Below are 15213 nucleotides of genomic sequence, written 5' to 3'. Positions count from 1 at the left end.
CCTCTCTGCCTACTTGTCTATCAAATAAATTTAAAAAAAAAAAAAAGGTAAGGAAACAGAGAGAGAGAGAGAGAGAGGGAGAGAAATCTGGGAATCTAGGTTGGTTTTCTGTTAAAGGAGTGTTAAGGTCCTGAACTGTAGTTAAGTAAGATGCCTGGCTATTCCTTTAGTAATTGCCTAAATGGAAAATGCTGAGACGGGGAGCCATTTATAATTTGTATCAATCAACACAGACTACATAATGTTCTGATAATATAAATTCCCTAAATCTCAAGAACTCATAACAACAAAGGCATAGTTCTCACTGATATGTCCATTTTGCAGCTTTCACCTGGGGCTTAGGCTGAAGATGGAGCCCCTTTGTGAACCACTTCTGTTGTTGTGTCAGTGGAGAAAGAGACACTATGAAAGTGAATGATGAGTTTTAAAGCATTAGTTCATAAGTGATTAAGTCTCTCCATTTACATCTCCTTGACAAATGGAAGTCATATGATGGATACTGATGTGGCTAATATGGAACAATAATGCTCACGTAGGGAGAAGACGGATATGGATGACATTATTAGGAAAGTTTAGTAATTATTAGGAACTGATAATGCAATCTACTACATTGTGACTGCAAATGAATGGTTTGTAGCAGGTTGTTAGTAAATAAGGTGGCAAGATATTTTAATAGGAACCCGATACACTAAGATATTGAACCAGGAAAAAAAATTCATATTGATACATGCAGAAAAAGAATTTTTTAAAAGTTCTATATGCAATTTTCATTAAAAAAATAAATATCCAGTCATGAACAAAATTGAAGTATCACTCACATCAGCCCACATGTTTCATTTTCATAGTGGAAAGCCGATTAGGAAACATAGCTGGCCTATAGTCCCTTGTACCTCAGCTCTTAAAATACCTTCAGCTTTGATTTCAGGAGAGCTGAGTATTTACACTTGGTCTGAGCTTTCTTACCTTATTGCTGAAAACAGTATCAGAATAAGATGAATTTCCATTTGCTCATCCTGTCCTTTGGTATAGTTCTTTTCTTTAGCGGATGTCGAAGAGAATATTTGATGGTCAGCTCTATAGGTGAGGGAAGCTGCGAGCACTAACACTCACTGAAGAGAAATGGCAGACTGCCCCTGCTTCCATATTGTGTTCCCAGTACATGTCCCAACAACTTTATTGTTTGCCATGCAGGTTGTGCTGGTTAAAGACTGATTGCCTCTCAGCTCCAAGTTCACTTTTTGCCTTCTTGGTGAAAATGTACGTTGGCCCTCTGAGTACTTTTTCTTTCTGAGCTGAAGCAATGCTGAACTTTGTCAGTGGGAGGGCACTGGTAAGCCATTGCAAAAGGAGAAGGTTTTGCTCCCTGGTTCCTATTTGGTCAGTCCACAGACTCAATGCAGTTTGTTGGCCATCTATAGTCTACAGTGAGCTCCTCCAATTCTTGCAACTTTTCCAAGGCCCAAATACTACAGTAAATAAAGCAGGCAGCACCCAGTGGCCAGTAGTTTCTTAGAAACCCATTAACAGCTCTTTTGGATATCCTAGAAGGTAGATTTCTGGCAAGTTCCACTGGAGCAGTGTCACAGTCACTTTTCAGTGATCCAAGGCTGTTCCTTCTCTAATGAGGTCTGGTTTACAGACTTGAGATTTATCATTTTTTCTTTAATGCTTAGGTATATGATTCACCTTAAATTAATTTTGCTATGGAATATGAGGTAGTCTGTCAAAGTCAAAGTCCATTTTCTCGTACAATTATTTAGTTGTTCCAGCTTTCCATTTCAGGAAGAATTTCTAAATCCCATTACATTGCTCAGACATCTTCAAAAATAAACCATATATATATGATTTTATCTCAGTATTTCATAAGTAATACAGAAACACAATAACTATTAGTCTTATTTTTAATTGAATAAATGAAAACACAAAATACTAAAATGTGTGGTATACAAAAAAGCAACAGTTAAAGATAAATCCATACTTGAAAATGCATACATTCCAAAAAGGAAAGTTTGAAAAACAATAATTAAAGCTTCCTTATGAAGAAGTAAAAAGAAGTTCAAGTTAAACACAAAGAAAGTAAAATGAAGGAAATTATAAAGATTTGAAGTCAGACGCATTGCAGATAGAAAACAAGTATCATTGTTAATCTCGATACCTTTTATGTCAACCTGACTGTAAAAATAAAAGCTTTAAGATAGAGCATGTGAGTTCCCAACAATGAACACACAGAGTCCAAAGTCTCTTTATCTCTAAGAAATGAAAGTGTTCTCTACATGACCACAAGCATTTGATAGATCACTGGTGGGATATATGATTCAGAAGAAAAATCTGTGCCACACACTTACGGATTACCTTGTTTTTTTATACCGTAGACAATAGGGTTGAGTGCAGGTAGCACAAGGAGGTAGATGGTAGACAGAAGAATGTGGGAAGGGAGCAATATGTCCAAAACAATGGCTGAAGAAAGAGAAGAAGGCAAGAATATAAAACTCAAGAAAAACAAAAATATGAGCTGTACATGTATTAAATGCTTTGAGCCATGCCTCCTTTTGTTGTAGACGAAAAACAGCCTGGAAAATAAGGATATAGGAAATGAGGATAAAAATCATGTCAAAGCCCAGTATGGTAAAACCCACAAAAAGACCACATGTTTTATTGACTCGGATGTCTTCTGCAGCTAACTTGACCACAACCACGTGCTCACAGTAAGAGTGGGCAATTACAGTGGAATGAAAAACATGCAATCTTTTGATTAGGATGGGTAACAAACCAACCAGCACTGTAGCTCAGATTGCCACTATTACTATCATGTGAACCAAGATGGAAGGGGTAAGGATGGATGTGTGTCTTAGTGGATCACAGATGGCAATGTAGCGGTCAAAAGCCATAGCCAACAGAATGCCAGACTCCGTGCACTGCAAGGCATGAATGAAGAACAGCTAAGCTAGGCAGGTGTCAAAGGCCATGGAGCAAGATCTGAACCAGAAGATGGCCAACATCTTGGGAGCAATGGCTGCACAGAGTCCTATGTCGGTGGCTGCCAGCACTGCCAGGAAGATGTACATAGGCTGATGCAGGCTGCGTTCTATAGGAATGATGATTAGTAAAGTGATATTTCCTAAAAGAGCCACGAGGCACACAACAAAGAAAGGAAACCCAATCCAAAACTGCACGTGTTCTAGTCCAGGAATTCCAATCAAGATTACGGTTCTGGGGTTCATATATGAAGTATTGGTGGATGCCATAGAGACTAGTATTTTGTCTTCTTGCTGCAGATTCTGACACCTGCAGAAGAAAATTTGGATGAGAAGTGAAAAGACTTTATCACTCACTATCATTCAGCTATTATCATTCAACCATATTGAACATTGAACAAATAAGTTCAGTTCTTTGGATGACAGTTTGGCCAGAGTGTTCTGGTGAAATTCTGTAATACATGTTGGAATGGCAGAAGCAAACAATCCTGTAGATCTTAACCAGAGGTAAAAAATGAGAAAATTTGGGGATCCCTTCCTTAGCCTTTGTGGAAATGGAAACCATGGAACTGAGAACACTGGTTTTTGTCATTTTTCTTGAGTTCTAGCCTAGGTTGCTTGAAAAGCCACCATTAAGTGTTTCTTCTTTACCTAGATGACAACCCAATTTCATTGCAGTTTGAAATTCTCCTGGTCCTAATGTCCTAGAAGAAATCTTGTTTCTGTCACTGTGTGTGCATTAGTTTATAATCCTTTGGGAGTTTTCAATATTAACCACAATACTCCTGGTGCTGGGGAGGGAGTTATTTATCTCGGAGGTGCTGGCATTGGTTCTCAAAGAGGTTTGTTAGAATGGTTTGTCTTCCTTATATTAACTCATTCCTTGATCAAAATATTGAACAATCTACTGTTTTTCAGTGCACTAACTGTGGCCCTATGAGGAAATTTGAAGATGGTGGTCATCTTTCATATACAGCTAGCTGAAATTAATTCTCTAAATAATTCATGCTCACTTATTTAGGATAGATTTGTGGAATAAGGAATATGAAATAGACTATTTTTAGGGGGGCTTAAGACAAAGAAGAAAAAGAGAAAGAAGGAGAAAAAAGAATGTCGAGTTACCAAATTCAAGAAGAATGTAGGATAGTATATAAAAAAAAAGTATAATCTGGCTAGTTTGGTCCTACTCTGAAGCTAGATTACCAGAATTATGTTTTTTCTCCCAGTGCTTAAAGATCAGCAGATCACTAGACTCCTTGAGCTCTGGATAAGCTTGCATATCCTGTTTTGCATGGTAAACTCCCTACTTTTGCTTTTTAATAACTTTACACTATACTGTGAGTGATTAACTGTCCCAAAGCTCCTTTGAGTACAATGCCCGGCTCTTAATACATCCCTAGCTCTACAGTCTTTCTTGGGGAATTCTTCTTGGGGAATTCAAATCAATTTGACAAAATCTTTTTTTTCCTCCCTTTGGTCTCAGTTTCATTAATTGTTCTCTAATATTTTAAAGATTTCACATTTTGTTCCAATCTTTCCATGCCTAAACACTGATCCCAGTTGCTCCCACAAAGAGATCTTCTCAGGTCTGAACCTTTGTACATGCTGGAAAAAAATCCTTTATGAAGTAGTAGAAGTCTCTACTTCTGTTTTCCTCTGAATGCCAATTTCTTGAAAAAATATTGGATAAGTAGCTGTTTCATGGTCACATGGAATACTTGTGTGGGGGTATAAAAAGTAGTTTTTTGGTGCAATAATTCTTATTTGAAAGAAAAAAAAATTATAAAAGGACACTGCGATTTCTTTGCCAGTGATTCTGCAACAATACTAATGAGTGAACTATAGTCACAATAGTCATAAATATGGATTAAAGCCATAAACATTTTGTGAAAATAATTGCTTTGATATTTCTATGTGGTATCTAGGGGTGTGTGGTGGTGGAAATAGTGAAATGTGTGAACACTATTGCTAATACTTATGTGTACAAGTTGCCAGAAATGACAGAAACTGAGAGAAAGAGATCTTATAAATTAGATGTATCAGTATTTCCTTACGAATCATTGAGAATGGATAAAGAACATATACATATATATGTACATACATATATACATATACAATGGAATATTAGCCATTCAAAGGAATGAAATTTTGCCATTTGCAATGACGTGGATGGAACTAGAGGGTATTAAGTGGAGCGAAATAAATTGGAAAAAAATACCATGATTTCACTCATGTGTAACTTAAGAAATGAAACGAATGATCATAGGGGAAAAAAGAGAGAGACAAACCAAGTTATCTTAACTACAGAGAACAAACTGATGGTTACCAGAGGGGAGATGAGTGGGGAAATGGGTTAAATAGGTGATGGGGATTAAGGAGTATACTTGTGATGAGCACAGGATGATATATGGAAATGTTGAATAACTGTATTGTAGACCTGAAACTAGCATTACCCTGTATGTTAGCTGTTAAACTGGAATTTAAATAAAACTTTAAAAAAATCATTCAGTAGTTGATAGAAGGCAAATATAAATATTATACTTAGCTCCACCTACTTGATGATAATGACTTTATCATATTACTTATTATTTATCATATTATCATATTACTTGCCTAGTGTGATGTAGTGATTTATAATTAGAAATACACAGTTGGTCTTCAACCCCTTTCCTGGCACTGGGCTACTAAAATTCTTGGCCTTTTCTAAGTGATAAGAGCAATGGGAACATCTTTTCTTGTAATAGTTGGTCCTTTGTCCTCGGTTCCTGAAATAGCTCCAGAGCAATAAAGGCAAAAGGAGTATCCTTTGTTATTCCCAACACCTTTTAACCACAGTGGAGTTTATGTTCATAAGGAGATTTTTGGAAAGCTCCTAGATTAACTACAGAATGGGGCTGGTTGTCAAGGGAATGAAACTTGTGACTCTTGTGTTGGGACTTTCAATCCTATCCCCAGCTTCTGCAGAAAGAGAAGGGCTGGAGATTGACTTAATCACCTATGACCAATGATTTAATCAACCTCACTTATGTTTTGAAGCTTCCAGGAAAGTCACTAAAATACAGGGTCTGGGACCTTCTGGTTTACTGAACAGGTAGAGTTGATGAGAGCGTGGTACACCTGTAAAAGTTAGGCAAGCTCCATACCCCTTCCTATATTGTACGCTATGCAACTCTTACATCTGGATGGAAGTAAGTAAACTGTTTTCCTGAGTTCTGTAGCCATTCATTCTAACAAATTATTGAACTCTGGAAGGAGGCTGTGGGAACCCCTGATTTTGTAGCCAAACTCAACATAAGTTCTGGGTAGTTAAGGAATCCACTACTTTTGGATAACCTAAGGTTAGCCTCTCATACGGGGGTGGTCTTACAGGACTGAGCCCTTAACCTGAGAAATCCAAAGCTAATTTCAGGTAGATAGTGTCAGAATTGAATTAAATATATAGGACACACAGTTGGTGTCTGCAGAAAAATTGGAGAATTGCTTATGTGGAGCACCCTACCACGACCACCACATACAGGCACATCTAGTGTGAGAAGTGCTGGAGTGAATGTAGAGAAAAATTATGTGTTTGTTTTCCTTTCACCCAGTATTCAGCAACTAGTTAAAATCAAGGGCTGGAGGGGCACCTGGGTGGCTCAGTGGGTTAAGCCGCTGCCTTCGGCTCAGGTCATGATCTCGGAGTCCTGGGATCGAGCCCCGCATCAGGCTCTCTGCTCTCTCGGGGAGCCTGCTTCCTCCTCTCTCTCTGCCTGCCTCTCTGCCTGCTTGTGATCTCTCTGTCAAATAAAAAAAAAAAAAGAAAGAAAAAAAATCTTAAAATCAAGGGCTGGAAATCAGAAAGATGAACTGTATACTAATTTTGGATCCCTCATCATTTATGGACTCTTGTTGAAAGAGCCATATCTACTACTCACAGTTTACTCATCTATAAATTAAGGATACTGTCCTCATTTGGCTCAATGTTAAATGAGTTAATATACAGAAGAGATGAGTGTCTGGAACATTCAAATACACAAAATATGGTAGGTTATAAAAAGCCTGGTATTTTTGTAAGACAGAAACAGCCTATAGAATATTAAAGAGAGATAAAACAAAACACAGAGAAGTGAAAATTTTTTCATGATAGAAATGAAAACTACAACAGGGATGACTGGGTGGCTAAGTCAGTTAATCATCTGTCTTCAGCTCAGGACATGATCCCAGGGTCCTAGAATAGAGTCCTGCATTGGGCTCCCTGCTAAGCCAGCTAGCCTGCTTCTCCCTCTGCCTGCTATTACCCATGTTTGTGCTACTCTCTCTCTGTCTGACAAATAAATAAATAAAATCTTAAAAAAAGAAAAAAAAAGAAAGAAAGAAATGAAAACTCTATTGAAAGAGGAAATTTCTAGAGCCTAAGAGCTTTCCTCCAACATCTCCTATATAATATTGGCTATTCCTTCAAATAGTCATCAAATGGTCACAAGTGAAATAATAAAATGATATCCTAACTAGTTTACAGACTTTTTCTGCAATGAAAAAAAGTCATATGATTTGTTTGAGTACATAGAACAAAAGCAGGAAAAATGAATGCATCTAGATTTCATTAAGTCCAATTTCTATGAAAGACAAAAGGGCATAAGCTTGATCACTCTTAGCTGTTAGAAAGTAATGTAACTTACATCATATAAGGAGCTGTCTAATTCCTACCTACTTAGAGGAAGAAGAAGAAAAGGTGATAATATTTGAAGAAAGAAGGAAAGGTAAAAAGGGAGATTGCGGTGTCCTTTGTCCTTTGCCTGAGGGAAGACTGAGTTGTTGGAATCAGATACTAAATATTTTTAATGCATATGTTTCTCCTATCTTTCCTCTACTTTTTACATTTTTCAAATACCTATTACATTGCAGGTTACTTCAAAATAATCCTTTTTCATTGTCAATAAACCAGGAAACACTAGAATTAATAAGAAGCTAGTTAATCAGAACCCAGAAAGCTTGGGAATGACCTTTGGTTTCTTGGTATTCAGAAATACAAACTGTGACTTGATTACCTATGAAAATCTTTCAACTCAAAATTACATTAATGCAGGGCCTCATCTTTTTCTAATAAAATATTTTAAACACAGAGACAATGTCGACAGAGGGAAAAAAAAAAAACCAAAACACCAAGATTTAAAACCCCTATACTGTCAATGTTTACTAAAAGAAACTGCCATTACAACCCCTTATCAGCTACCAGTTCCCAATTTGTAGGGACAAAGACTTACCCGGAATGAGCCAAAGGTTGGCTGGCATGTAAATGGGATGGTTGCAACCATGCAACCATCATCAGTCTGTTTCCATCAAAATTTCCGGTACATATGAATAGAAGAGTGGCGGGATATTCTTGAATGCCTGGGTTGATCACGGAACATCATTATCCTTCTGATCTCCCTAGAGTATGATTATTCTCATCCCACTTGGCCATCCCGGTTGGCCAGGAGGTGCTCTGGATTCTAGAGAAAGGAGTCTCCCAGGAATGAGAACTGGATTATATCTGGTCTTGGATCACATTTAGATCAAATTGGCTCTGAGTTCATGAGGGATTCTATAATACAATTTCATTGTGCTTACAAATACAGTTATGCCACCACCGTTACTATTACTACTTTAATGAATGTCAGTCACCTGTTTCCCAAAATTTTATAGTAACTTTCAGATTTGAATGAAAACTGAATACATTTTTTCAGGAACAAAATTTTTCAAGTTTCCTCCATTAACTGACATATAAGATAAGTTACTATTATCACCTCTATCTCTTGGTAGCAGTTGAGATTAATTGCAATGACGATGCTTATCCAGTGGCATTAGAGAGCTACTCAAAATTCCCAGATAATAAATTGCATAGAATATTAGCCATAATATGTTTTTCCTTCCAGCAGTCTGGGGAATATATATATATAAATATACACACACACACATATATATATATACATATATATATATATATATAAATATACACACACAGACACACAGACACACACACATATATATGAAATATTTATTCTATATAAAATTATATATTATTTACAAATATGTTTAGTTAAATATAAAATATTTATAATTAAATATAAAATTATATTTTATGTTTATTATACACACACACACACACACACACACACACACACACACACACTAAGATTTCATTTGTTCAACCGAGAAGGAGAGAAAGAGAGAGCACAAGCATGGGGAGGAGCAGGGGAAGAGGGAGAAGCAGGCTCACCACCAAGCAGAGAGTTGAGACAGGGCCTGATCCCAGGACCCCAGAACCACAATCTGAGTCGAAGGCAGATGCTTAACCAACTGAGCCACCCAGGCACCCTCAGTCTGGGGATATTTTAAATGTAGTCTGTCCTTCTAACTTCAAGATTTTCAGTAGTTCACTCATTTGCCATAGAAAGCCAGTAATTCACTGGTTGTAATACGAGGCTGGCAAACTGCTTTCCTCTAGCAGAGTCCCAGATAACAGAACTGTAAATCATAATGACCAAAATGTGAGCATGATTCCCACGTAGATACTTTTTCCTCTGTTACTTTCAGTGTTGTTAAGCTGTGAGCAATTGTCCAGCTTCAGAATCATTCATCCAGCCTCAGTATTTGTGCAAAAATCTATTTGAGAAGAAAACACTTGCAGGCAGAGTCAGTTGTCCTCTTCATTCTTTTCCTTTTTCCTCTCAGTTTCCACAGCAATCTGTCTATGGGTCGTTTTATCTATTTAGTTAGTCTAGCTCAGTTTCTACGGAATCAAGTCTCATCAATTGTCTACTCCTTCTAATACAATAACATAACCCCTGCTATTCCTTCCATACACCTGTGCAAATGTTAAATTATTACAAAAATAATACACCCTCTCTTTTACCCAGAAATATTGGAGATATTTTGTCCATTGTATTTTTTGACTAAGTTTGTCAGATAATAACTTATATTCATTTATTCTTTTTCATACACCACATTAATATGAATCATCTTAATCTTTTTTTTTTTTAATTTCTATTGAAAGATCACCTGCAAAGAAGCACACCTTCTTCTTGGCCCAGGATTTCCACTACTTGGTATTTACACAAGAGAAATGAATACTGAGCACATGGGTGGCTCATTAGATTAAGAATCTACCTTCTCCTCAGGTCATGATCCCAGGGTCCTGGGGCTGCTTGTATGAAGTTCCCTGCTCAGCAGGGAGTCTGTTTCTTCCTCTCCCTCTGCTCATCTCCTCCCTGCTCATGCTCTCTCTCTCTCATGCTCTCCCCCTTCAAATAAATAAAATCTTTAAAAAAGAGAGACAGAGAGAGAAACAAATACATAAGTCACAAGAAGATGTGTTTTATGATTTTTGTAGCAGCTTTTGCATATTGGCAGTTACCTAAAAACCCATAGGAAGGATAATGGATCTAGATCATTCAGTTTGATGATATTTGGTGTGTGCACTGTTGTGTAACCACCATATAAAATAAGATATTGAAAACTTCTACTAGCTCAGAAAGTTTGCTCATGTCTCATTCCAGTCATTCTCCAATTACGTTCTTTCCCTTCAGGAAATTATTTCCTGATTTTTATCAAAGACAAGCTTTACTTTTTCTTAGATTTCTTTTAAATTGAGTCTCAAGGGATGCCTGGACGGCTCAGTCAGCTAAGCATCTGACAAATAAATAAATAAATAAATAAATCTATCTTTAAATACCTACATACATACATAAATTGAGTCACAAAGTATAATTTGGATCTAATTAAGTGAAAAATGTAATGAAGAATTTAAGCAGAGGAATAGAATTAGCAAAAGAAGTGAGTCATGTAAAAATTTGTAGAGATATATACACATTTAGATGTTATTACAGTTCAAAAATTGGATGGAATATTGTGGGAGATGCATTCAGAAGAGACTGGTGTTGGAGTTGAAATTATAGTGTGTGTGTGTGTGTGTGTGTACATATAATGATGAGTTTCAACCTTATTCTTTATAGAAGAGATAGCCTTTGAATGATTATTAACAGCAAATATAGTCATATTTTAATTGCATTATATTTTATTTACTTTTTTCCTAACTATATTAATGAATAATTGGCAAATATAATTGTATATTTTTAAAGTGTACAATGTGATGATTTGATATACATATACATTATGGAATGATTACTAAGATCAAGATAATTAACTCATCCATCACCTCATATAGTTAAATGTGTGTGTGATAAGACTGCTAATGTTCTACTCATAGCAAATTTCAAGTATAAATATCGTATTATTAACAGCTACATGTTGTACATTAGATCCTCAGAACTTATTTATCTTATAACTGAAAGTATGTACCCACTGACATACATCTACTGTTTTCCCCTTCCCCTAGGCCTGATATCCACCATCTATTCTTTGTTTCCATGGACTTTTTATTTTTTTAAAGATTCTACATATACATGATACCATGCAATATATATCTTTCTCTGTTTGGCTTCATTTAATATAATGCTCTCCAAATTCATTCATGTTGCAAATGGCAGGATTACTTTTTATGGATGTATAATATTCCATTGTACATATTCTTTTTTTTTTCTTTTAATTTTTTTTATTTTTAATTTTTTTTAATTATTTTTTTTATTTTTTCAGCATAACAATATTCATTATTTTTGCACCACACCCAGTGCTCCATGCAATCCGTGCCCTCTACAATACCCACCACCTGGTGCCCACAACCTCCCACCCCCCACCCCTTCAAAATTCTCAGATCGTTTTTCAGAGTCCATAGTCTCTCATGGTTCACCTCCCCTTCCAATTTCCCTCAACTCCCTTCTCCTCTCCATCTCCACTTGTCCTCCATGCTATTTGTTATGCAACACAAATAAGTGAAACCATATGATAATTGACTCTCTCTGCTTGACTTATTTCACTCAGCATATCTCTTCCAGTCCCGTCCATGTTGCTACAAAACTTGGGTATTCATCCTTTCTTTTTTCTTTTTTTCTTTTTTTTTTTTTTACAGCTTTATAAACATATATTTTTATCCCCAGGGGTACAGGTCTGCGAATCGCCAGGTTTACACACTTCACAACACTCACCATAGCACATACCCTCCCCAATATCCATAACCCCACCCCCTCTCCCAACTCCTTCCCCCCATCAACCCTCAGTTTGTTTTGTGAGATTAAGAGTCACTTAGGTTTGTCTCCCTCCCAATCCCATCTTGTTTCATTTATTCTTCTCCTACCCCCTCAACCCCCCATGTTGCATCTCCTCTCCCTCATATCAGGGAGATCATATGATAGTTGTCTTTCTCCGATTGACTTATTTCGCTAAGCATGATACCCTCTAGTTCCATCCACGTCATCACAAATGGCAAGATTTCATTTCTTTTGATGGCTGCATAGTATTCCATTGTGTATATATAACACCTCTTCTTTATCCATTCGTCTGTTGATGGACATCTAGGTTCTTTCCATAGTTTGGCTATTGTAGACATTGCTGCTATAAACATTCGGGTGCACGTGCCCCTTCGGATCACTACGTTTCTATGTTTAGGGTCAATACTCAGCAGTGCAATTGCTGGGTCATAGGTTAGTTCTATTTTCAACATTTTGAGGAACCTCCATGCTGTTTTCCAGAGTGGTTGCACCAGCTTGCATTGCCACCAACAGTGTAGGAGGGTTCCCCTTTCTCCGCATCCTCGCCAGCATCTGTCATTTCCTGACTTGTTAATTTTAGCCATTCTGACTGGTGTGAGGTGATATCTCATGGTGGTTTTGATTTGTATTTCCCTGATGCCGAGTGATATGGAGCACTTTTTCATGTGTCTGTTGGCCATCTGGATGTCTTCTTTGCAGAAATGTCTGTTCATGTCCTCTGCCCATTTCTTGATTGGATTATTTGTTCTTTGGGTGTTGAGTTTGCTAAGTTCTTTATAGATTTTGGACACTAGCCCTTTATCTGATATGTCATTTGCAAATATCTTCTCCCATTCTGTCAGTTGTCTTTTGGTTTTGTTCACTGTTTCCTTTGCTGTGCAAAAGCTTTTGATCTTGATAAAATCCCAAAAGTTCATTTTTGCCCTTGCTTCCCTTGCCTTTGGTGATGTTCCTAGGAAGATGTTGCTGCGGCTGAGGTCGAAGCGGTTGCTACCTGTGTTCTCCTCGAGGATTTTGATGGATTCCTTTCTCACATTGAGATCCTTCATCCATTTTGAGTCTATTTTCGTGTGTGATGTAAGGAAATGATCCAATTTCATTTTTCTGCATGTGGCTGTCCAATTTTCCCAACACCATTTATTGAAGAGGCTGTCTTTTTTCCATTGGACATTCTTTCCTGCTTTGTCGAAGATGAGTTGACCATAGAGTTGAGGGTCCATTTCTGGGCTCTCTATTCTGTTCCATTGATCTATGTGTCTGTTTTTGTGCCAGTACCATGCTGTCTTGATGATGACAGCTTTGTAATAGAGCTTGAAGTCCGGAATTGTGATGCCACCAACTTTGGCTTTCTTTTTCAATATTCCTTTGGCTATTCGAGGTCTTTTCTGGTTCCATATAAATTTTAGGATTATTTGTTCCATTTCTTTGAAAAAATGGATGGTACTTTGATAGGAATTGCATTAAATGTGTAGATTGCTTTAGGTAGCATAGACATTTTCACAATATTTATTCTTCCAATCCAGGGGCATGGAACATTTTTCCATTTCTTTGTGTCTTCCTCAATTTCTTTCATGAGTACTTTATAGTTTTCTGTGTATAGATTCTTAGTCTCTTTGGTTAGGTTTATTCCTAGGTATCTTATAGTTTTGGGTGCAATTGTAAATGGGATGGACTCCTTAATTTCTCTTTCTTCTGTCTTGTTGTTGGTGTAGAGAAATGCAACTGATTTCTGTGCATTGATTTTATATCCTGACACTTTACTGAATTCCTGTACAAGTTCTAGCAGTTTTGGAGTGGAGTCTTTTGGGTTTTCCACATATAGTATCATATCATCTGTGAAAAGTGATAGTTTGACTTCTTCTTTGCGGATTTGGATGCCTTTAATTTCCTTTTGTTGTCTGATTGCTGAGGCTAGGACTTCTAGTACTATGTTGAATAGCAGTGGTGATAACGGACATCCCTGGCGTGTTCCTGACCTTAGCGGAAAAGCTTTCAGTTTTTCTCCATTGAGAATGATATTTGCGGTGGGTTTTTCATAGATGGCTTTGATAATATTGAGGTATGTGCCGTCTATCCCTACACTTTGAAGAGTTTTGATCAGGAAGGGATGCTGTACTTTGTCAAATGCTTTTTCAGCATCTATGGAGAGTATCATATGGTTCTTGTTCTTTCTTTTATTAATGTGTTGTATCACATTGATTGATCTGCGGATGTTGAACCAACCTTGCAGCCCTGGAATAAATCCCACTTGGTCGTGGTGAATAATCCTTTTAATGTACTGTTCAATCCTATTGGCTAGTATTTTGGCGAGAATTTTTGCATCTGTGTTCATCAAGGATATTGGTCTGTAGTTCTCTTTTTTGTTGGGATCCTTGTCTGGTTTTGGGATCAAGGTGATGCTGGCCTCATAAAATGAGTTTGGAAGTTTTCCTTCTGTTACTATTTTTTGGAACAGTTTCAGGAGAATAGGAATTAGTTCTTCTTTAAATGTTTGGTAGAATTCCCCTGGGAAGCCGTCTGGCCCTGGGCTTTTGTTTGTTTGGAGATTTTTGATGACTGTTTCAATCTCCTTACTGGTTATGGGTCTGTTCAGGCTTTCTATTTCTTCCTGGTTCAGTTGTGGTAGTTCATATGTCTCTAGGAATGCATCCATTTCTTCCAGATTGTCAAATTTGTTGGCGTAGAGTTGCTCATAGTATGTTCTTATAATTGTCTGTATTTCTTTGGTGTTCGTTGTGATCTCTCCTCTTTCATTCATGATTTTATTTATTTGGGTCCTTTCTCTTTTCTTTTTGATAAGTCTGGCCAGGGGTTTATCAATCTTATTAATTCTTTCAAAGAACCAGCTCCTAGTTTCGTTGATTTGTTCTATTGTTTTTTTGGTTTCTATTTCATTGATTTCTGCTCTGATCTTTATGATTTCTCTTCTCCTGCTGGGTTTAGGGTTTCTTTCTTGTTCTTTCTCCAGCTCCTTTAGGTGTAGGGTTAGGTTGTGTACCTGAGACCTTTCTTGTTTCTTGAGAAAGGCTTGTACCGCTATATATTTTCCTCTCAGGACTGCCTTTGTTGTGTCCCACAGATTCTGAACCGTTGTGTTTTCATTATCATTTGTT

General features: G+C 37.1%; 1 pseudogene; it reads right to left on the bottom strand.

Moving 5' to 3' along the window:
• Positions 1 to 2295: 2295 nt before the first annotated feature.
• LOC125080119 (olfactory receptor 52A5-like) lies at positions 2296 to 3245 on the bottom strand (annotated as a pseudogene).
• Positions 3246 to 15213: the final 11968 nt, after the last annotated feature.

This window comes from Lutra lutra, chromosome 10 (genome assembly GCF_902655055.1).
Source record: "Lutra lutra chromosome 10, mLutLut1.2, whole genome shotgun sequence".
Taxonomy (NCBI): Eukaryota; Metazoa; Chordata; class Mammalia; order Carnivora; family Mustelidae; genus Lutra; species Lutra lutra.
Note: the sequence above shows the minus strand (reverse complement) of the source record. Positions and strands in the feature narration are given on the sequence as shown.